The sequence below is a fragment of the Trichosurus vulpecula genome, chromosome X, assembly GCF_011100635.1.
Source record: "Trichosurus vulpecula isolate mTriVul1 chromosome X, mTriVul1.pri, whole genome shotgun sequence".
NCBI lineage: Eukaryota > Metazoa > Chordata > Mammalia > Diprotodontia > Phalangeridae > Trichosurus > Trichosurus vulpecula.
Window position 1 is genome coordinate 43,923,012 of NC_050582.1, and position 22,292 is coordinate 43,945,303.

General features: G+C 45.9%; 1 pseudogene; it reads right to left on the reverse strand.

Moving 5' to 3' along the window:
- Positions 1–7,097: 7,097 nt before the first annotated feature.
- On the reverse strand, positions 7,098–21,947 carry LOC118832524 (annotated as a pseudogene).
- Positions 21,948–22,292: the final 345 nt, after the last annotated feature.

The following is a 22,292-nucleotide window of genomic DNA, read 5'->3' on the forward strand; positions in this document are numbered from 1 at the left end:
GGTCGGTTCCTTGTCTTATTTGGGGAATTGTTTGTTGTACTGGATTACCCAAGTCCCATTTGAGTAATCAACTTACTGAAATGTTGCTGTCTAATGAACAATCTTTTGTGCCTTTGTTTAACTGGCCTTCATTATAATCCTCAGTTTTTTTGACTGTACATGGGCACGTATGAAAACGAGAGACGTGCTAAAACTGGGCCTTGGCATTTCAATTGGATGGCTATACTTAGAAATTATAGACAAGTGAAGAATAGTAATGTCTGTGATATGGCCCATATGCAGCAGCTGGCCGATTTACAAATTTGGCAGGTGGGACCTGTGCATGTTCAATGGAAACTGGGATTCAAAGCAGTTAATTTTGAGTTGAGGAACAGTGAGTTAAAACAATTAAATTAATAGTCTTGCTTTTTTTGAAGCTAGTAAAAGTTTTTATTCATTTGATCTCTTTGATTCTGGCCTTGAAAAAAAATATTTCTCTGTGTAGGGACTGTCCAGTTTACAGATGACATGTTTTTTCTTTTTCCTGTATGTGGGCCTTAACATAAGAATAATATTTGCTTTTGGTTTGAATGTCATCCATTAGCTTTTCATTGCCTAGCCAGTCATCCCATATTAAGTAGAGTCCCGAGGGATTGAATTTTTTTGTTCTTTTCCACTTTTCAACCTCAGGCTTCGCAGTTTGGGTGCTCCTGGTTGTGAGGTACTCTCTTCTGCTGAAGAAGGTACTCTAGCAGGGAAGGTCATCCTACCCATCATGGAGCAGAAAGAGAAGGGGATTCCAGCCAGAGCAACACTGGTGAAGAATGGAGTGAGAGGTATTTCAATCCACTCACCCTCACATCCTCCTTCCTGTCTTTTCATTGTTAGTCACCATAGTATCATTGATCTAAACCTGTAAGGCAAGTCAGAAACCATCCAATCCAACTCTCCTCATTTTACAGATAAGGAAACTGGGGCCCTAAGGTGGGGAAGTGACTTGCCCGAGGTCTCTTAGTATCACAGGGGAGATTTGAACTCAGGTTCTCTGACTAGAACCAGTGCTCTTTCCACTATGCTTCTATCCTTTTTCCTTGGTGACCCAGCATAGTCATGGGGCCTATCATGATGGCAACTGATACCAAGCCTGGGGAACCTGCCCTTTAAGCTTCTTAGCTTTGAGGTGGCCAAAATGTTTCCAGGGTGTGAGACTCGGTACTCTGGTTCATTAGGATCTGCTGTGGCTGGCTTTGGGCACTTTTGTTAGCGTTAGAAGGTCTTGTGAGGGTTGCGTTAGGAGGATTTATCTTGAGAACTTTAGGATGCTGGTTTCACTGTTGAGATAATGATGCAAGGTAAAGAAACCAACAAAGAATATTCAAGAAGGAATAAAAAGCAGGAGTTTGTTTGAAAGCAGCCATGTGGAAATCCTGGAAGAAAACATATAACACTGCAAGCAGCACTTGCTCATCTAGACCAGAAACCAAACTCAAGGCCTTCCTTGAAGCCACTCACTACGATCAAAGTTGATCAGAAACATAATAAGGCAGCTTAGCCCAAGAAGTGGCTAATAGTGCTTTTTCCTCTGTTGCAAATGCCAACCCTTTCTGATAATGCAACACAATCCAGAATTGTGATGATGAAATAAATGACAAAGTTAGCATCTGGCATACTTGCAAAGTTAAAAAACAAAAAACAGAAAGAGAGGGAGATAGCAGACTTCCCACCTGGGAAGATTGACCCCATGCTAATAATGACTTCCATTAAATGATACTCTTCTAGACAGTATTGTGTATAGGATTAGCTAGGTCCTGACCCCAGGATTAAATCCACCAAGGCCTCAGTGTGCTAGGAAGGAAGGACCCAGTTAACCAAGAATAAGCCTGAGGTTTGCCTCTGATAGACCCTTGAAGCAATGGAGTGAATAATCCACCTGGCTTAATTCATTCATATCCGTCCATTGTTGGTGTGTTAGCACCACTGCCATTTGGATATTTGTCCATTGTCAAAAAGGTAGGCACCCCATCAGGCTCACTAGTTGTTTCTCCCACTTCTCCCCTTCCACTCAAATGTAATCAAAGTCCATTTCCTCCCTCAAAATTTGAGGTCCCCTTATAGAGAGTCATTCTTTCTGGGTATGCAGATCTAAAACCCAAGAGCTGCAACTCCATTATTTACTGGCTGTGTGACCACAGGCAAGTACCTTTTGAGTCCTCAGGTTTCTTCATCTAAAAAACACTAAGTGTACTTGAATGGGTAGTGGGTATAGTGCTGATTTATAGTTAGGAAGTTTGGGGTTCACATCCCCCCTTGAGGGATTTTGGGGATTTGTGGTTACTTAACCTCCCTGTATCTCAGGCAGCTCTCTTAAGACACCAAGTTATAGATGTGATAGATGTGATCTGACAAGTTAGGATCTGCCCAGTGGAGAGAGTTCCCACACCCACAGAAGCACCTTCCGGTGATACCTGTACTCCCTACTTTGCAAGTTAGCTCCCATTATGTGGAAGGCTTTATTATTGTGTCTGGATGTCTGTGGCCATAATTGCATGATGCCGATCCATACTTCCATTTATGTGTACAAGATTGACAAACGTTTTCAACTTTGTGCTAATGGTTTTGTGAAGGTTTTGTGAACACAGGTGTTTGGTAGTTTGGGCAAAGAAAAATTTCTATTCCGAGGTGCCTTTTGGGGGGGTGGGGTGGGAGGAACTGTTGGGAAAAAAAATACACGGCAGAGGTACAGAATGAAGGTGGTAATCATCTACCTTGTTGAGACTCTTCTTTGGCACCTAGCTGTATGGAGCACTTGTAATATATATGATTATCATCTGTTTTATTGGTATTAGTCTTGTCTCCTCAACTTGATCGTGAACTTGACAGGAGGGACTGTCTTAGAAGTTTTCATTCTAGGCCCATGGTAGTGACTGTGGGAAGAGGTGCTAGGGAGGCCCAATCTCTAGGACTTTGGAACTGTTTGGCTCTGCCATGTGAGGAGAAGGAAGAGGAGACAGGACTATGATTTTGAATGTGGGAAACTGGGTGGTGCCACAGATAGAAATGAGAAGAAGAATGAAAGTTTTCCCCTTGTCCCTGGAGGGCAAAAAACATTGAGGGGAAGTAAGTGGAAGAGAGGCTGATTTAGGCTTGAGGTCAAGAAAGGCTTTCTAACAATGAGAACTGTCACCAAGTGGACTGGAGGGAAGCCTTGGATCAGAATGGGTAAGGAAGACCTCCCAGTCTTGAAGGAGGGATTTGTCTTCAGGTACAATGGGATAAAATGGTCTCAGAGTTCTTCTCTTCTCCACCCTGAGATTCTTTGATTTCTTTTCTTCTGGTACTTGAGTGGAGTTTCGAGCTCATTCATCCATCCATAAAATTGTGACCCATCCATGATGTCATCCATATATCCAAAGTGTGACCTTCCTTGAGATCTTTTACCTTGTGAACAGAAGGGTAGCACTGAGACTGGACATCTACTTGGCTCTACACGGCCAGCCTACCTCTTTTTCTGATCATACATTTCCTGGACAATACCTTTTATACCATTTCTTGTATGCCAGAGGCTCCTGCCTCTCTGCCTTTGTGTAACCTGTGATTTTTAGTGCTTTGGAGAGTGGTATTCTCAGTGATGTGTGTCTTGGTAACTATCACCAAGGATTAGGTCACCCCATCTGATAGGTCACTTGCCCTAAGAGGACAAAGCCATTTTCAGGACTCATACTAAATACTGACCCAGAAGGGAGATCCAGGAGTCAAACCAGGGGGTAAAGACACATGTTCCTCTCAGATGGTTATCTTATGAAACCTCCACAAGGCCAGAAAGTGTTTCTGGAACCCTGGATTACATAAGTGACACACCCAATATTCCAGGCTAATATAACTGGGATTTCCTGAAAAGTTGGCTCTCAGGCCAATTTCAGGGGATTGATTCACTTTCCCTTTGACTGACTTTGGAAACTGGGAGATACATTCCCATAAGAAAAAGTTTGACTCCCAGATTTTAAAAATCATACTTAGGACAACAAAACTGTTCTGATTTCATGTTTATTAGTGATTTTTTTTTTTACAAAATGTTATACAGGAGTCACAACATACCAATATATCATACTGAAACTACTTTCACTTGAGACTTGAGTCATGTGATTGGGGGTGGGGTCGGTGTAGAGGCTCTGTGGATAGCCTGGCTGTTTGTGGTGATGTCTTATTGGGAGAAACTCCCATAGCTTGGTCTAGTGTCCCCCAAAGTGTTCTTGAGGGTTCTCCTTTTAGAGCTAGCAGCAGCAATCTCACACACATACGTACACACACTCTCTCTCTCTGTGTCTGTCTCTCTGTGTCTCTGTCTTTCCGTCTTTCTGTCTCTCTCTCATTATCATTGTCTTTCTTCCCTCCCACTCCCCCTTCTGTGGCTGTATATACCTCGGGAAATAACCTGTTGGCTTCCCCGTGGTCTTTAGAATCAGCTAAAGTTCACCAACAGCATCATTTTCCAAAATGGAAGATTACAATATATGCTCACATGAGTTGGTGGGCACTGATTGAACTCCTAAGGGTTTACTTGGGATTAAACTGAATTTCATAGTCCAGAGAAGGACACCTAGACTGCTCTTAAAGATCTTTGAAGGATGTTTCCAGGATTGGAGCAGAGATGGGCCAGAAATCACTCATTTTGTACTTTCTGGTTAAATAGTTTGGGTTAAGATCCCAGATCAGCCATTTGCTGCCTGGATGGCCTTTGGGCAAGTCACTCAGCCCCTCTGAGCCTCAGTTTCCTCTTCTGTAAAATGAAGGGATCGGCCTGAGTGGTCTTTGAGGTTATGGTTCTTTCCTCAAGGCTTTGGAAGCTTGAGGATAGGCTTAGGCACGAAGTTGGAGACCCAGTGGCTGAAAGACTCAACCAGCTGCTTGGAGAATTAGCAAGAATATAATGACCTTACAGTAGTTAGGGGCCAAGAGCCAGGGTTGGGGATGATTTCCTCATGTGCTTATTTTGGTCTCCCACCCTTCCTATTTCATCGATCCCCCTGATCCCCAAACTTACATCACAGTAGTCCTCCCACCTCACTCTGCCTACTTCCAGATCTTGGGGGTGGAATTTTTCAGATTCTCTAAGTCAAGAAAAAACCACATCTTAAAACATCCAGTTGTCTTTTAGCCCCTTTTGAAAGGTGTGGTTTATCAAGAATTGCAGGTAATTGACCACCTTCTCCATAAAGGCTCCGGAAATGGCTGTAGGGGTTTTGATTGGCTGGTAATGTTGTGTATTGCAGTGCATACTTGATTTGTGTACCGCAGGGGAGAATTTAGTTCATCTCAGCTTCCAGAATGGGGTTGAGTCTCTTAGCAGATTCTTGGAAAATTTTCTGCACTTGTATTTGTCAAATTGTTAGCAACCTAAAGCACCAAGGTAATTAGCATTTAGAATCTAAATTAGTCATGCAAGTTTCCTCTCACATCCCCCTTGCCCCTAAACTTGTCACGGGCAAACTCTTGAGTGCCTTCTTGGGGGGTAAGCCTGGGAGGGCATTGTTCCAAGTGGCTGTAGAAGCCGGCAGGTTGCTGGGGGGGGGGGGGTGTGGTTACAAAGAGGCCCTTCGAGAAAAACAGTTCCACCTGCCACCACTGATCAGCCTTGGGCTGGCTCCTCTGGCACTGTTAGACACAGGCCTTTTCTTTTCTTGGAGCCTTGGGGCCCTGTTTGCTAATTCTGGGCTTGAGATTCTAGAACTTTCCCTCAAACATGTGGAACTCTGGGATTTTAAGGCTGGAGGGAATCTTAATGCTCCCCCCCACTCTGCTTTTAGAGAAGGAAATGGAGGCCCAGCTGTCTCCAAAGCTACCAGTCCTTTCTTGATTGTCAAAACTAAGGGCAGTGCACTCCTTTACTAGCCCCTTCTTCCCCTCTCCCTTCTGTCTTTCTTCTTCCCTTTCACCTTTCCCTCTCTGTCTCTACCCCTATATCCCCCTCTCCTTCTCTCCCCAACTCTTCTCTGTTTTTCATCCTGTCTCCCCTCCTGTCTCCTACCCCCTCTCACTTCACCCTTCTGTCTCCTTCCCTCCCTTTCTCCCCCTTTCCTCCTCTTCCTTCCCCCTCACTTCTCTGTCTCCCTTCTCCTTTCTCCCTTCCTCTCTTCCCTCCAACTCCCCCATCGCCTTTCTGTCTCCTCTGTTTCATTTTCTCCTTCCTTCTTCCCTTCCCCCTCAAACTTCCCCACTACTGATTTTCTCTCTCCCTCACTCTTTCTCCCTCTGTCTCTCTCCTCTCCCCTCTGTCTCTCTCCCCAACCCTCTGTCTCTCTCCCCAACCCTCCATCTTCCATTTTTCTCCCTATCTCCCTTCCCATCTCTCCCTCTCTTTCCCAGTTGACTTTCTCCACCTCACTCTCCCCTGTCTCCTTCTGTCTTCCATTTTGCTGTCTCCTCTTTGTTTGCTCTCTCTCTCTTTTTCTCTCTCTCTTCCCCATCTTCACCCTCTCCTCTCTCCCTTTCTCTGTTTCCTGTCTCTCCCCCTTTCTCTCTTCCCATCTGTTTCCCTCTCCCCTACCCCAAATCTGTAGGTACACATGCCAGGACCCAGTCTTAATCTGAACAATGGCAGGGTGCTGCCAGTCCCCCTCTCCCATCCATATCCACTGTATTGTCTCATGGGACTCTCTCAGAGCCCTCAGGCCCAGTGAACCCAGTTGGAGATGGCAGGGCTTAAGGGTTGCTTTTCATTTCTTCATCTTAAGCTTTCCTACTCAGGCCAGTAAGATGCTGATGAAGGAAGGAAGGGCAGAGCTGAGCTCAGCTCCACTTATGTTGTTGTCATCTTCAGTCTCAGCTAATATGGTGGTGACCAGGTCAGTAGCAATGGTTCTGTCCCCATTCCTCAGGATAGAATGATGACCTTTCTCTAAGAACTTCAGTTATCTTATTGCCATCTCCTTCTCTGGGGGCAAGATGACCCAAGAGGTCATGTTCCTATCTGAAAGAGAACAGGACTAGAATGAAGTGGGCCCCAGTGGCTTGTGGTAGCCACCTTCCTCTTTGTTGAGAATGTAAAGTGGGGCTTCCACCCTCATCACCATGCTCAGCTGAATGGCCTCCCTCTTCTAAAGGAAGAAATGGGCCTCAGCTCAAGCCAAGCTCTGGGGGATCATCTCAGGATCTATGGTCTTGGCATGGCCCAAGAATTCCCATTCATCTCCTTTCTTTACAGCTCCTTTCTCCAGCATCCCCTTTCTCACTGGGCCATAGTCAGGAAAAGGGTAAATAGACACAGGCAGAAGGAAGGGCTTCTCTCAGTTCTGAATGGGCACAGGAATGTGAGTGTTCCTGGGAGTTGTTGTAGTCTGTTCAAAAACAAGTCACAAAGGAGGCAAGGCAGCCTTAGGCTTAAAGGGAAGGAGGCCAAACAGTACCTGCCCCCACCCTCTACCCTCCAGGTCCACTTTGGTACTGGCTGAGTTTGAGGGTCATCTGGCTATGGGCCTCCAGAGCGTGAGGCTATTATTCCCCAAATCTGGCTCAGTCTTTGCCTTTTCGTGGCCTGGTCCTTATCCAGAAGAGGGAGTAGTTTTAGAGGGCTTTGGAAGTGTGAGCCTCAGCTTTGTTCTGCCATCAGCCAGAAGCCATGCCTCCTGATGACCAAAGATCATGTGAATGTGCTGATCTTCCTATCCCAGGTGGATACCTTCAGGGAATGGCCTCAAAATCTCTCTTCATCCTTCTCGCCTTCAAAGGTGCTCCTGTCTCTCACGTAGTACTGGAGGGACAGGCTCAAATCTAGCCTCATGTTCTCCACTCTGATCTTCACAGGAAATTCTCAGAGGACTCTGGCTACCATCTTGGCAAAGGCCAGATGGATTTTACATTTATTAAGTGCCTACTATGTGCTAAGTGATGGGCATACAAAAATTGGCAAAATACAGGCCCTGCCCTTGAGGAACTCACAATCCAATGGTGGGGAAAAGACTGAAAGCTAGCCTTTTGCCCCTTAGGGCCAGAGCATGACTTCATTAAGGGCTACCAGTTATGATTCTACCTTTTCCAGAGAGGAGATGGTATGGTAGAATATGTCCCTGAAGTGTTGGGGAAATGTTTGTACCTGTGTCCTTACTAAATCTTCAAAAGTAAATATCTCTTTTGGAAAGCTGAAGACAAAATAAAATGCCAGATTCCAAAGTCCAATTCCCCCCTCATGCTGGTGCTCATTCCTGGAAGCTTCTGCAATGCCCTCAGCCTCTGCCTTGCCTCCACTCACAAGTGCTTCCAATTTAATGGTTTCCTGATTTCACTGTGAGGCCTTTGTTTTTGTTGGCCTTCCTTGTTTGCCAGCCTCCTTGGCGCTAGAGTCTCAGGAGTCTCTGGCCCTCATGCTGATTGCCTCCATAGCCTGGGTCTTCTACAGAGGATCTGCGAGAGCAGTTGTTACTCTTAAACACTGCCATAAACCTCGAGTTCCTCTAGCTTGGTGTTCACCCTCACCCCCCCCCATCCCTCAAAAAAGGCTTCAAGTGTGGCTTAAATCTTAGCTTTTAAAGTGAATGTGGCTGCTGAGCAGCCACCTGGAGAACCATGTATGTGACATCATCAGTGTTGATGAACAAATTTATCCTGTAGTTTGCGCACTTGCACGCACACGAGCATGCGTACACACACACACACACACACACATACCCCTCCTCCTCCTCCTCCTTTCCTCCCCATACCAGTTCTTCTTCGAGGAAGGTAGAGTCATAACTTAGCCCAGCTCCTACATAGTATTAATCCCACCAAGTTCACGTCCAGATGCCACATGACTGCCAAGTGAGTCCTTCTGCTGACTCGAGGTCCCAGAGGTCACTCCTGAAGTTCTTTCTCATTCCTTGGTGCATCAGAGTTGTACTGGGGCTACAAAACCTGGCTTGGATTCTGACTTCCTCCATTCTTGTACTCCCTTCGTCTAGAGAGAGAAGGAGTGAATGAGAAAGTGTTCTGGGGCAGTGTGGCCTCTTACGGGAAGTATGGCCTCTCAGTGGCAGTGTGGTCCCAGAGGAGCAGTGTGGCCTCAGAGGGGTAGTGTGGTCCCTGAGGGGCAGTGTGGCCCCAGAGGGGCAGTGTGGCCTGTCAGAGGGGTAGTGTGGTCCCAGAGGGCCAGTGTGGCCCCAGAGAGGTAGTGTGGTCCTAGAGGGCCAGTGTGGCCTCTCAGAGGCAGTGTGGCCCCAGAGGGGTAGTGTGGTCCCAGAGGGCTAGTGTGGCCTCAGAGAGGTAGTGTGGTCCCAAAGGGCCAGTGTGGCCTCTCAGAGGCAGTGTGGTCCCAGAGGAGCAGTATGACCTCAGAGGGGTAGTATGGCCCCAGAGTGGCAGTGTGGCCTCTTAGGGGCAGCGTGGTCCCAGAGGGGCAGTGTGGCCTCTCAGGCAGTGTAGCCCCAGAGTGGCAGTGTGGCCTCTCAGAGGCAGTGTGGTCCCAGAGGAGCAGTGTGGCCCCAGAGGGGCAGTGTGGCCTGTCAGAGGGGTAGTGTGGTCCCAGAGGGCCAGTGTGGCCCCAGAGAGGTAGTGTGGTCCTAGAGGGCCAGTGTGGCCTCTCAGAGGCAGTGTGGCCTCAGAGGGGTAGTGTGGTCCCAGAGGGCTAGTGTGGCCTCAGAGGGGTAGTGTGGTCCCAAAGGGCCAGTGTGGCCTCTCAGAGGCAGTGTGGTCCCAGAGGGGTAGTATGGCCCCAGAGTGGCAGTGTGGCCTCTTAGGGGCAGCGTGGTCCCAGAGGGGCAGTGTGGCCTCTCAGGCAGTGTAGCCCCAGAGTGGCAGTGTGGCCTCTCAGAGGCAGTGTGGTCCCAGAAGGGCAGTGTGACCCCAAAGGGGCAGTGTGGCCTCTCAGGGGTAGTGTGGCCCCAGAGGGGCAGTATGGCCTCTCAGGGGTAGTGTAGCCTCTTAGGGGCAGTGTGGCCTCTCAGAGGTAGTGTAGTCCCACAGGGGCAGTGTGGCCTCTCAGAGGCAGTGTGGTTCCAGGGGGGCAGTATGGCCTCTGAGGGCCCTAAGGCCCTTCCTCTTACATAATCTGTCACTGGACACCATGTTCTTTGGGAGAAGCCCTGCCAAGGGTTTGTTTTGGAAGTGCTGCCTATAGGAAGGACTGTACATATGAAAGCCGGAATGCAAACTTTAAAGTCTGTTGAAATGGAGAATTTATATTTACTAAACAAAGCACAACAAAATATTGGTGACCAGAAAACTGCTGGAGTAAAAAGATTTTTGCCTCCAGAAAAAAAAAAATCTTGACAATATCCACTAATCTCAGTGTGGCATTCACCTCCAACTTGGGCTGCCATTGCTCAGAGGCAATAGAGGTCAGAAGCACCAATGGTGGGAATCTTCTCTTGGTCATAGCCAAGCTTAGTGAGCAGCTCCTGAATTTCTAGCTCACCCATCTCATTGTCCAGGACAGTGGATGTTTATTCCCAAGCACTATCATAGGCTGTGCATCAATGCATTTGGCTAGGACCATGTGCTCCCTTGCCTGGGGCATGGAACCATCATGGCCTGGGCTCATGTCCTTGACATAGTGTACCCAAGACAGTGAGTGACTATGATATGTTACACATGGGCTGGTTGGTCTGCTGGCGCATGGTTGAGCTCATACTTCTTAAACTTGGCCCTACCACCTGCTGTCATAATCTTGAATGATAGCTGCTGTCACTATGGTCTTTCTATGATCTACATGGCCAGTGGTGCCAATATTAATGCGAGTCTGGGCCTTCCTCTAAGTCTTCTTGGTTTCCACAGTAAATCAGGGACCAGGAGGCCTTCTGTTTGGGGTAGGAAATTGGGCCCACTCCAGAAAATTGACCAGAAGTTAGTAGCTCTAGGAGACACCATATCCAGATCACATGTACAACATCTTAATTGTGATTGAGACAAATGGAGGGAGGGTGTATATAACATCTCTTGTGTGTTCCCTTCTCTCTACTCCATAGCCACTACCCTAGTTAAGGTCCCTTGTCACCTCTTGTTAAAATAACCTTCCCTCAAATCCTTCCCATCTCCAATCTCTCCCCTCATACAGCTGCCCAGATGATCTTCCTAAAGTGTAGATATGGCTACATTCCTCCCCTCCAACTTAATGAACACCGGTGTCTCCCTGTCACTTCCAAATCAAATCTAGGCACCACTGTTTGACATGTAGAGCTTTTCACTATCTGCTTCCCCACTTGCTTTGCCAGACATATTATATATCACTGCCCTTCATGGGTAAATTGGCCTTCTTGGTGTTCCTCACTGATGCCAACCCCAACTTCTGTGCCTTCGTATTTACTGTCTCTCGTTCCTGGAATGTACTTCTTACTTGGTCCCCTTGTAATCCCTGTTTTGCTTCAAGTCTCAGCTTGGGCACTACCTACTACAGGAGGCCTTTTCTTGTCTCCCAAGCTAGTCATGCCTTCCCTCCTCCCAAGGCTACTTTGTATTTTCTTTATATATACACCTATATATGAATACAGCTTGTCTCCCTCTTTAGAATGTAAGCTAGTTAAGGGTAGAGACTATTTTAATTTGTCTTTTTAAGCACAGTGCCTGGCACATAGTAGGCACTTGATGACATACCTGTGGATTGATTGCTCTAATGACCCCATCCCATCTTTTCCAGCAGATTGCCCCCTCTATCATCCCCACTCTCCCACTAATCTTCAGTCACTCCCTGTATACTGGCTGTTTCTCTACTGCCTACAAACATGCCCATGTCTCCTGTATCCTCAAAAAACCTTCACTTGATCCATCCATCCCTGCTAGATATCATCTTATATCTTTCCTCCCTTTTGTGGCTAAACTCCCTGAGAAAGCTGTCTCCAGTTGGTATCTCCACGTTACTTCCTCTCACCCTCTTCTTAATCTGCAGTCTGGCTTCTACCCTAATTATTCAACCAAAACTACTCCCTCCAAAGTTACCAATGATATTTGAATTCCCTGACCTACTGGCTTTTTCTCAGTCCTCAGTTTTCTTGACTTCTCAACAGCTCTGACACTCCTGAACACCTTTTCTTCCTTGAGAATCTCTTGTCTCCGGGCTTTTGTGACACTGACATCTTCTAGTTCTTCTCATTGTCTGACTGATCTTTCTTGAACCCTTTGCTGGATCTTCATCCAGGTCACATTCACAAGGGTCTGTCTTGGGCCCTTTTCTTGTCTCCCTCCATACTATTTCTCTTGGTGATCTCCAGCTTCCTTGGATTTAGTTATCATCTCTATGAGTTCCTCCTGGAACATCTGTTTTGAGGGTGGGCCTGGACCAGCCATCCATCATTCTTCTCCTAGCTCAGTTTCTGACCTCTGGATTTTACCACCATGTATCATCTACTTTCTCACTCTCACTTCCCTTAGCCCTGTAACCTCACCAAGGAACCTCTCTGTCCCTTCAATCCCCTTTTCTCATTGGTGAGTTCTTTCTGGAAGCTTCCTTTTGGGGAAAGATTCAGGCTAATCATCCTTTCTGCCTCTCCCAACTCTGCTTCTGACCCTCCAGACTTCCCCTACCATATCTCAATGATCTTTTCATCCTGGAAGTTCTCTAATCCCCCCTTGTCTTCTTACTGTGAAACCTCCCCCTGCCTCTGCAGTCCTCTTCTCCCATTTATGAGTTCCTTCTGGAAGCTGCAGTTAGAGGAAAGGCCCGTGTTAGCCATCCTTCATGCCTTTGCTGACTCTGCTTCTGACATTCTGGACTTTGCTGTGTACCCCCCCCCAACTTCCCCCCTCTCCTTTCCAGCTTCCTTTTATGTGTTATCTTTATTATAATGTAACCTCTTTCAGGCCAGAGATTGTCTGTCTTTTTGCCTGCATTCGTATCCCCAGACTTGACTCAAATCTACTTATCCAGTCCTAACCTTTCTCCTGACTGCTGGTCTGTCATCTCAAACTGCCTGTTGGACATCTCAAACTGGATATCCTCTAGACATCTTAAAGTCAGCATGCCAACATTGAACTTCGTATCTTCTCCCCCAAACCCTGCCCTCTTTCCAAGTTCCATGTTACTGTTGAGGGTAACCCCATCCTCCCAGTCACTCTGGATCACAACATAGGTGCTATCTTCAACTTCTTTCTCTCTCTCCCTCTCTCTCACTCTCTCTCTCTCTCTCTCTCTCTCTCTCTCTCTCTCTCTCTCTCTCCCTCTCTCTCTCTCTCTCTCTCTCTCTCTCTCTCTCCCTCCCTCCCTCCCTCCCTCTCTCTCTCTCTCTCTCCCTCTCCCTTTCTCTCTCTCTCCCTCTCCCCCCCCCTCCCCTTCCCTTCTCTCTCCCTCCATCCCTCCCGTATCTAATCTTTTGTCAAGTCCCTTCTACCTTTGAAACATCTCTTTTATGCCACCTCCTTCTCTCCTTTGGCACTGCCACCACTCTGGTGCAGGCCCTCATCACTTCAGGCCTGGAGTATGCCAATAGCCTGCTGGTGGGTGTGCCTGTCTCAAATCTCTCCCCACTCCAGCCCATCCTCCACTTCCTCAAGCTTCCTCAAACACAGGTCTGACCATGCTACCCTCCCACCTCCTACTCAGTAAACTCCCAGGGCTCCTTGCAAACCTCCAGGATTTAATATGAAATCCCCTATTTAGCTTTAAAGCCTTTCCTACTCTGGCCCCTTCTTGCCTTTCCAATCTTATGTGTCATTCTCCTCTACATACTCTACATTTCCCTGGCTGCCTCCCATGCCTGGAATGCTTTTTGTCTTCTCTGGCTCTTGGCTTCCTTAAAGTCTCCGGTAAAATCCCACTCTCCCCAGTCCCCCTCAAGTGTTAGTGTCTTCCCTTTGAAATTATCTACTATTTATCCTGTATATATCTTGGATGTATATGAGTATTGACATCCTGTCTGTATTACACTTTGAGTTCCTTGAGGGCAGGATGCTACAGTGCCGGGCACATAGTAGGTGCTTAATAAATGCTTGTTGACTAATTCCACCCCCCCCCCAGCCCTCCCCATGGCTTAATGCTTTCTTTCAAGTCAGGTTCTGGTCTTCTATCTTCCTTCAGGTTATAGAATCATTGCTCTAGAGCTGGAAGGGACTGCAGACATCATCTAGTCCAACCTGATCATTTTTCAGATGGGGAAACTGAGACCAAGATAAATGGAGTGACTTACTCAGGGTCACTTAGGCAGAGCCAGGATTCAACTTCAGGTCTCCTGCCATCCAGTCTGGCACTCATGATTGGATGACTCCTTGATCTCTTAATCCTGCCCTAAGTGCAAATCACAACACCCCAGTATACTTTCTCAAGCTGTGAGTCTTGCCTATATCTGTTAATGCATCTTCTCCAAGAGGTTTCAGAGTCCTGGGATTTGGAATGACAAGGAAGATCTTCTCCTTAGAGTACACTTCTCTGTAGGATTCATGAAAAAGCCCTTCTAGGAGCATTTGATTCCTAGCTCTGCCCTTTCTGTCTGTTGCCTTTTGGTTCCTGAGCCTCAGTTTCCTTCTCTGAAAAATGAGGGGGTTGGACTAGATGGCCTCCGAGGTCCCTCCCAGCCCTAGAACTGTGACTCAGTTAAGTAAAATGCAAGATTAAGTAAGTGCATCTAAGTTAGATGCAAGATAATTTTAGGAGAGAGAGAGTCAGAGACATGGGGGCTTGATAGTGCCTGAGCTGAAATGAGAGCAGGGAGGGCATCCCAGGCGAGGGAAACAGCCTGCCTCCAGAGTTCATAACCTGGGGTCTGTGAACTTGGGCTGGGAGTGTTTTGACCATTATTTCACTACAATTAGATTGCTTTGTAATCCTCAGCATTTTATTTTATGCATTTAAAACTTTATTCTGAGAATGGGTGCAAGACACCAAAAAGGGGTTTTCCCCCCTGGCCTCAGTGGCTGAGGTGGTTGGAGAGTTAGTTCTAGGGACCTTGTATCATAGCTTGCCTGGCACACAGAGAGTTAAAAACAAGCCAGGTTTTGCCTCTTTCTTTGTTTTAATGCTATGGAAACACATTGCCATCTAGTGTCCTTTTAGAATAGTGTTACTAAAAGCCCAGACCCCAGGCTGTTTTCTCCAAATCCTCACCATGAATTTAATTAGACAGACATTTATTAAGCGCCTACTCAGTGTCAGGCAGCATGGTAGGTGCTGGAGATAGATAAAAAATGACAGGGTCCATGCCCGCAGAGGCCCACTACAGATGCCTGTGGCATTGGAGTAGGGGAGGGGGAAGACATATTACAGGGAAGACAATGATGGGGGATGGGAAAGGAGGGAAGACACTGGAAACACTGGCTTAGGTCTCTACCCTCAAAGGTCTGTGACTGCATTTTGAACATAGATAGCAGTTATTTGGCCATCACACACTGTGCAAAATTCCCCTGCCCTGTACCCTCCCTGGAAGTGAGATCCTTAATCTTTTATCATATGTACCTAGTATCTCCCTGGGAGATCTGCTGGGTTAAACTGCTTGGGGAGGGAGTGCTCAGCTCCATATTTATCACTCTCCATCTCAACAACTACACAGATAAGAAAATTGAAAGTAATTGGGGAGGAGGGAGAGTGGATTAACAACTGGGTAGGTGGAGGGGCCTGCTAGATCTGGGGAGAAATAGGAGCTGAGCCTTAAAAGAAGAAAGGGATTCTGAGATGAGGATGTGAAGGGGAAGGAATTGTGGGGAGAGAGAAGCTTGTGTCAGAAATGACGGGGTCCTCTTTAAACTGTTAAGCCAGTTTGGCTGAAAGGTGGAGTGTGTGCAGGGAAATTTGGTGGGGGGCGGGCAGGTTGAGATTGGAAGGCGAGTTCAGATTTATTGAATTTGAGATGCCTTAAGACATCCTAGTAGAGATGTCTAGCAAATAGGCTCCTGGCAGTGTGGGAATGGAGATTCAGAGAGGGATGAAGCCTGATTATATAGATTTGTGACTCATCTGCATAGAGATGATACTTGAACCTATGGGAACTGATTAAATCATTGAGAGAGAAAGTATGGGGAGAGAAATATAAGCAGGCCAGGACAGAAGTCACCTTAATTTAAATTATTTTCTGGATCTGAAAATTATTGTCTTCACCATCTTGATTAGTTTCTTTCTCCCTTTTTAAGCAGCAACTAAAACATTGGTTGCAGCATGAGTCACCCCTGCAGCCATGTGATGGGCCTTCAGCCTGCCTGCTGGGGAGCTGGCTTTCATATGATGTGGCAATATTGCCATCTTTAGGCATCTTGGAATATTGCTGCTAAGAGATCATTAAAACCAAGCTAGCTTTTCTTTTTTTCCTTTAAACAAATATATTTTAAAGCCCCAACATTTGATGGATGCCTGTTGTCATTTCAACATCCACCCTCTCAATTGCACGCTCCCTTGTGACAAAGGAAAACAATTAAGCAGAAGCAGCAGAGACAGCGCCTGACAATTGTAGACAATACTCTCTCCTTGTAGTCGCTTACCTCTTGACCATGAGGGAAGGGGTCTGTTTCATTCTCTGTTTTCCACGCATTGTTTTGGTTTTTTTCCATTTCTCAGATTTTCTCCCTTTTTACTGAGCTGTAGATTTACATGGCTAGAATCCTCTATTGTTTATTTTACTGGATTAGTTCATACAGATGTTTCCATGTTTCTTGCATTGACCTTTTCTTATTCTGAAGTAATATTCTATTGTATTTGCATACCATAGTTTTTTCCTCCATTCAGTCCCTCAATTAACAAGCATTTATTAAGCACCTAGGATGGGCTTGGCATTGTGTGAGGCTCTGGGATTAAGACTTGATCAGTCAACATTTATTAAACACCCACTATGTGCCAGGCACTGTGCTAAATGCAAAATGCTACAATTGCTATGCTCGAGGAGCTAACTGGGGAGACAACAAGTAGGTATAGAAGTATATAAGGAGAATAAATACCAATTCATTAAATACAAGGTAGTTTGGGAGGGACAAGGCCATTCACTGGCAGTTGGGGGGGAATTAGAAAAGGCAGAGGGGTCAGCCAGTGCAGCTGCCCTTACTTATGTGGATGGGATCCTCTTGCATATTGCTGCAGGGAATAGCTGGGTTATGCTGGTCCCCCATTGGAAATATGGAAGTTTGGTGGGAGGGGGAGGGTAATGAGGCATTTTGTGGACCTGTTGAATTAAAGATGCCTATGGGGATACCCAGGTGGTGAGGAAAGAATTCAATTTAGGAAGGACATTAGGGCTGAATTTGTAGATTTAGAGGTATTTGCCGAGGTAATATCTGAACCCAGGACAGTTGATTTATGGAAGGAGGAGAAAGAGGGTCTAGGACTGAGCTGGACCAAATCTACCTCTTCAATTCTTAACCTTCAGGAAATTACTGTATTCACCCATTTCTTTTGATTAAGGAAAAATCATTGTTTTAGGAGAAAATTTATACTGAATCTCAATAGACACTGTTATACCTGCTCATTTCAATGCTAAAGGCATTTCTTTCTGTCAGTCCCTCCAAGTGTCTATGGCTGTTCTCTCCATCTATTCTCTTTTCTTCCTCTGGACACAATGGTCTTTTTTTTTTCTGATACAAACACATTAAACACTTTATTTGCAATGGGCTGATAGAAATCGAGGTTTTCAGGAAAACAAGAAAAGGTAAGATACAATAAATCACAAGTCTTTGCTCCCTATACAAAAAATCCATTGGAAATGTGCCAGGGGTTTCAAAGTTTCCAATTTAGGCCTGAATACAAATCGAAATCAAGGGTAAGCACAGTCCTCAAATGGGGACAGTAACCCAAACAGCTCCTTTTTTTGGAAAAGATTCCACTTCAGTCCTAAATCAGCAAATTGACAAGTGAGGGGGAGCAGCTAGGGGGGCTCCTTTGTTTCTGTCTTGTTCTCTTCCCTCCCTCCCCCAGCAGCAAAGAAACAAACAAAGACCTCTCTCCCTCTCCCCCTCCCCTCCTTCTCTGCAGCAACTGTGACGTGGCAGCCCTGGCCTCCATTTTCGTTTCCAGCTCTGCCTGCTCAGGCCTGTGGCTGTGTGTAACATGGAGGCTTGACAACAGCGCCTCTGAGGCTTCCGTTTGCATTGCAGCTGAATGGCCTGCCTGTTTCTCCCATTCCATGGTCTCTAACACACTCTTAAGGCTTCTTGGCATAGTGCAGCTGAAGCCATCACAAGCCAGGTTCTGTATTTCCCATATCATAGCCACCAATGAAACCAATAGATATTGCGGGCCTATTGTGCTTAATCAAGTCTACTGGCTGATATTAAGTGGAGTGCTGAGAACAACGCAGTCCCTTTTGCATTGGACTGGAAGATAGGCAAATGTACAAGATAAGTTAACACAAGTTTGCTTGAGGAAGGAGAGGGTACTAGCTAGCCTCTCTGTTGGGATCAGAAAAGCTGAAGGCTGGAAAGCCACCCCTCAGCCAAGCCTTGAAGGAAGCCTAGGATCCTAAGAGGCAGTGGTGAGGAGGGAGGGCATGTCAGGCATGGGGAAGTGCCTGCCATGTCCAAATACTTGCAGGTAAGAGATAAAACATCTCTGATCTCTCTCCCCAAGTTGAAATTGTTTTCCCTCTATTCAAATATTCTTTGAACATTTTTTCTGTGATCTCTTACCCTGTATATCCTGTATTATAATTTGGACCCCTCTCCTCCCATTAATGTTTGGCTTATACTTTAGGGTTTTCAGATCACTTTAATTAACATTCTCTTTTGACTCTTAGTCCTTTGAGGTAGATGTAAACATTATTATCATCTTCATTTTACAAATGAAAAACCAAGCGGGAGAGGTTGGGGGACTTCCTCAGATCACACAGTTATCTGTATCTGGGGCAGGATTTTGATAGCCATCAAAAGGCCAACCCAGGTTACCATGGCAACTCAATCTTCCTGCCTTCTGGCCCAGTCCTCTTATCTATTGTGCCTTCCTGCCTCAAGGACAGGGAACATGCCACTTGAAATCTTTGTAACCTCAGTGCCTAATACAGTACCATTCTAGAGTTTAGTAACTGTTCGTTGAATTTAATAAGAGCATGTGAAACAAATTCGGTTCTTCCTTCCAGGAAGTGCTACTGGAAGTGCCCATACCAAGTTCCTCTATGTCATGTCATCCAGAAAAATGACTTCTATTGTCCTCTTTACAGTCTGACAATAGTGGTGCCCTTGTGGTGAACATCCCCAAACCGGAAGACCTTGCTACATAAAGTGGCAGCAAGGCCTGACCTCACAAATGAACCTAGTACAAGAAAAGCAAGGAAATTACTCTCAGGAAAACAAGGCACTGTGATTAGACATGGAGTGGCCAGGGTGGTCAAACAAAGCCTCTCCGCCCCCTCCAGTTTTTTCCCCCAAAGGCCAGGATCACAAAGGTTGTACTTAAGCTTGAAAGTTTGGAGCCTAATTGCAGATCTACGCAGATGCTGGCTATTATGGTATCTCCAAGGAGAAGAGACCAGAGTGGCCAAGCTATCCAGTTCTAAGCTTCAGCTTTCCTTTCCTAACTTAAAAAACAATTTGAAGCTTTAAAAAAAATAGCCATATTTTAGAATATTTTAGAATTTTAGAATATCCCTTTGGAATGGGAACCAATTTGTTATCTTCAGAGTATACTTTGGCCTTCTTCCTTTAAAAAAATGTTGCTGGTTGAAAAGAGGGACCAGGTATTTGAAGTCTGCAGAGTGTGTACTGGAAGACAGCAGTGGGGAGAGATTTGCATAGGCTGCCATTGTGCACATTCTCATCCAGTCCTCCTTATGGCCAAAGGCAAATACTTATAAGCTGTCTGAGGAGGGATAGGTGAACAGACCTGGGGCCCCTGATAGTGCCCACTTACAACTAAAATATTTTCATAGTTTTCCTGGTCTCAAAACTGTTTTAAAAAAGTGGAGAAGGGTACAAAACAGTGTGATGTGGGGAGGACTGGGGAGTGGATTTGGAACCAGAAGATTTAAGATTTGAATCCCAGCTCTTTTCCACCTGAGGCATGTCATTTAATGTCTTTGGGCCTCAGCTTGCCCATCTGTAAAATGAGGGAGTGTACTGGATGGCCCTCGAGCTACCTTCTAGCTCTAGAGCAAAGTTCTGTGGTCTGTGTCAGACTGAGGAGACATCTACCCAAGGATGGTACAAGAGCCATTGGGAGCTGATGAAATTATAGAAAGAGGATATGGAAAAAGAAGAGAAGCTGAGCTGGAGCTTACTTATCCTAAATTGTCTGGACCTCTAGAAAATGTCTGTCTCAGTCTTGATGATTTTCTTTCCCCCTTTGAAATGATACCAACTACACTCTCTGTTTCTAGCATTCATCAACACTGCAAATGCAAGATCCACTTTAGCCTGCCTTCCTGCTCCCTGGCTTTAACACAATGGAGTAACATTATGTCATTAGGTCTTTTAGGATCTTGTTGCTAAAAGATGATTAAAACAGATGATTTTTTCTTTTTCTTTTGGGTATTGCTGCTAAATGATTATAAGTTCCAGGTCTGTAGTCCTTACAGTGTGTCAAGTCCTGTGCTAAGCAAAAACAAGAAAGACAAAAACAGCCCCTGCCAGCAAGAAGCAACATTGTAACTGGAGAGAAGGTGTATAAGTAAGTTGGTAGGTATAATAAACTCGGTAGAGTAAATGGAGGGGAACGGGAGAAGGGAAGGCCTGGAGAAAATCATATTGTAGGTTTTGAAAGAATCCTGGGAAACTGGGGGCAGGGGCTGGGGGAGGAGCAGAATGTTTACAGCCAAGCTGGCTTCTCTATAGGAAACTGCCCACATACATGCAGATCAGCACTTCCACAATTGAGTAGAACTAGAGAATAGCCTGAGGGCAGTGAGTACTTGCGTGTCCTGCCCAGGGTTCTGCTTGAGGAAGTGAAAGTAGGCCAAACAAGATTTTAGGTGGTGGAGCTTATTGGATGACATGCTCACACTTTCACTTTGGAAAAAAGCACCTTGGCAACTAATTTGGGTGGGCAGGGATCGAGGTAGGAGGCTGTTGCAGTGGTTCAGGCCAGAGTCAGCGAGGGCCTGAACTAACTAGTCATGCTATCCATTCAATTTTATTCAAATGAAGAAAGGTCAAGTGTCTGCCACATTTCATGCCACGTTTTCAATGCTGGGGACCCTACACGATTATTTTAGTGTTTGATGTTTCTTTGTTCATGGGCCCCTGTGAATCTTTTGCATCTTTGCTGTGGCTTGTCTGGGGGCGATGAGTGAAATGAAGGATGTCTTGTACCAGATGCCCATTTTTACACTGAGAGCCTCTGAGCACTGAGGACCTTGTTACTCTCTTTGGGGGAAATCTAGACATGAGCTTTGGGGGAAGGGGGGCGTCTCTGACGTTGGAGCAGGAGCAAGGAGAAACTAATAGGTTTGAAATCAGATCCATTTTATCGGAGCCTAGGGTTCTGGAGTGGGGGAGAGAGGAGGGGAGTGTGGTGTGGGCCATGGATGAAAAAAGAAGAGCAGGTGGCCCAGGACTGGGCAGAAGTGGCCTCCCAAGTCATCTTAAACTCCAGAAAATCACAGCTTTTTCATCCTCAATAAAACCATATGTTCCGTGAATTGTTTTTTTTTCTTACATTAAAGTTAATGTGAATTCCTAAAGCCTCCTTTTCTTTCTTGTCCTTCCAACTGCCCATCTGGCCTCTTCTCTCCATTCATTCTTCACTATGCATCCTATGATCACAGAAACAAAAACGATTTGCAACAATACAAATCAACTCCGAAGGGCCAGGTCAGGACCCAATGAGCCCTGCCCACATTCCCTGGGGAGGGTCTGCTCTAAGCTTAAAGGTGCTCTCGATGGGCCCGAGTCCTAGACCCATATACCTCGGTCCGGTGCTTGGCTCGAGCATTTTTCTCCAACTATGCTCTCACCCCAAAGTCGAAAAATCAATAGATTAGGACAATTGGGGGGCTTCTAGGAAGTTTCATTGTCCCCTACGCCCCCATACAGAGAACTGAGGGAAAGAAAAAAAGCAGACCCACCCCGCCCTGCCGCCTTTTCTGACGTAGTAACATGCTCGCTCTGCGCAGATGCGACTGTAACATAAACAGGACAGCAGCGCCTCTGAAGACCCCGGCCGATACCAGCATCGCAGCCAATTTTTTAAAACCGTGCATGTACCTCATTTTCTGGTCTCTGTCTCCATCTAGTGATCATTTGGGACATTGCAGGTGAAAAGGTATAAAGATCCAAATAATGTTTATATAGAGTTTTAAGTGTGGCAAAGTATCTTAAATATCATTTAATTAGTTTGATCCTCACCAAAGTCCTGTAATTTAGTTATTATTGTCATTTTCCATTTACAGATGGGGAAATTGAGGCTGAGAGGGGTTAAGTCACACAGCTAAGGGGAAAATCGGGGCAGTATTCAAACTCAGGTCTTCCTGACTTCAAGTTCAACACCTCAACCAAGCCAGGCTGGCTATTTTTTTCAT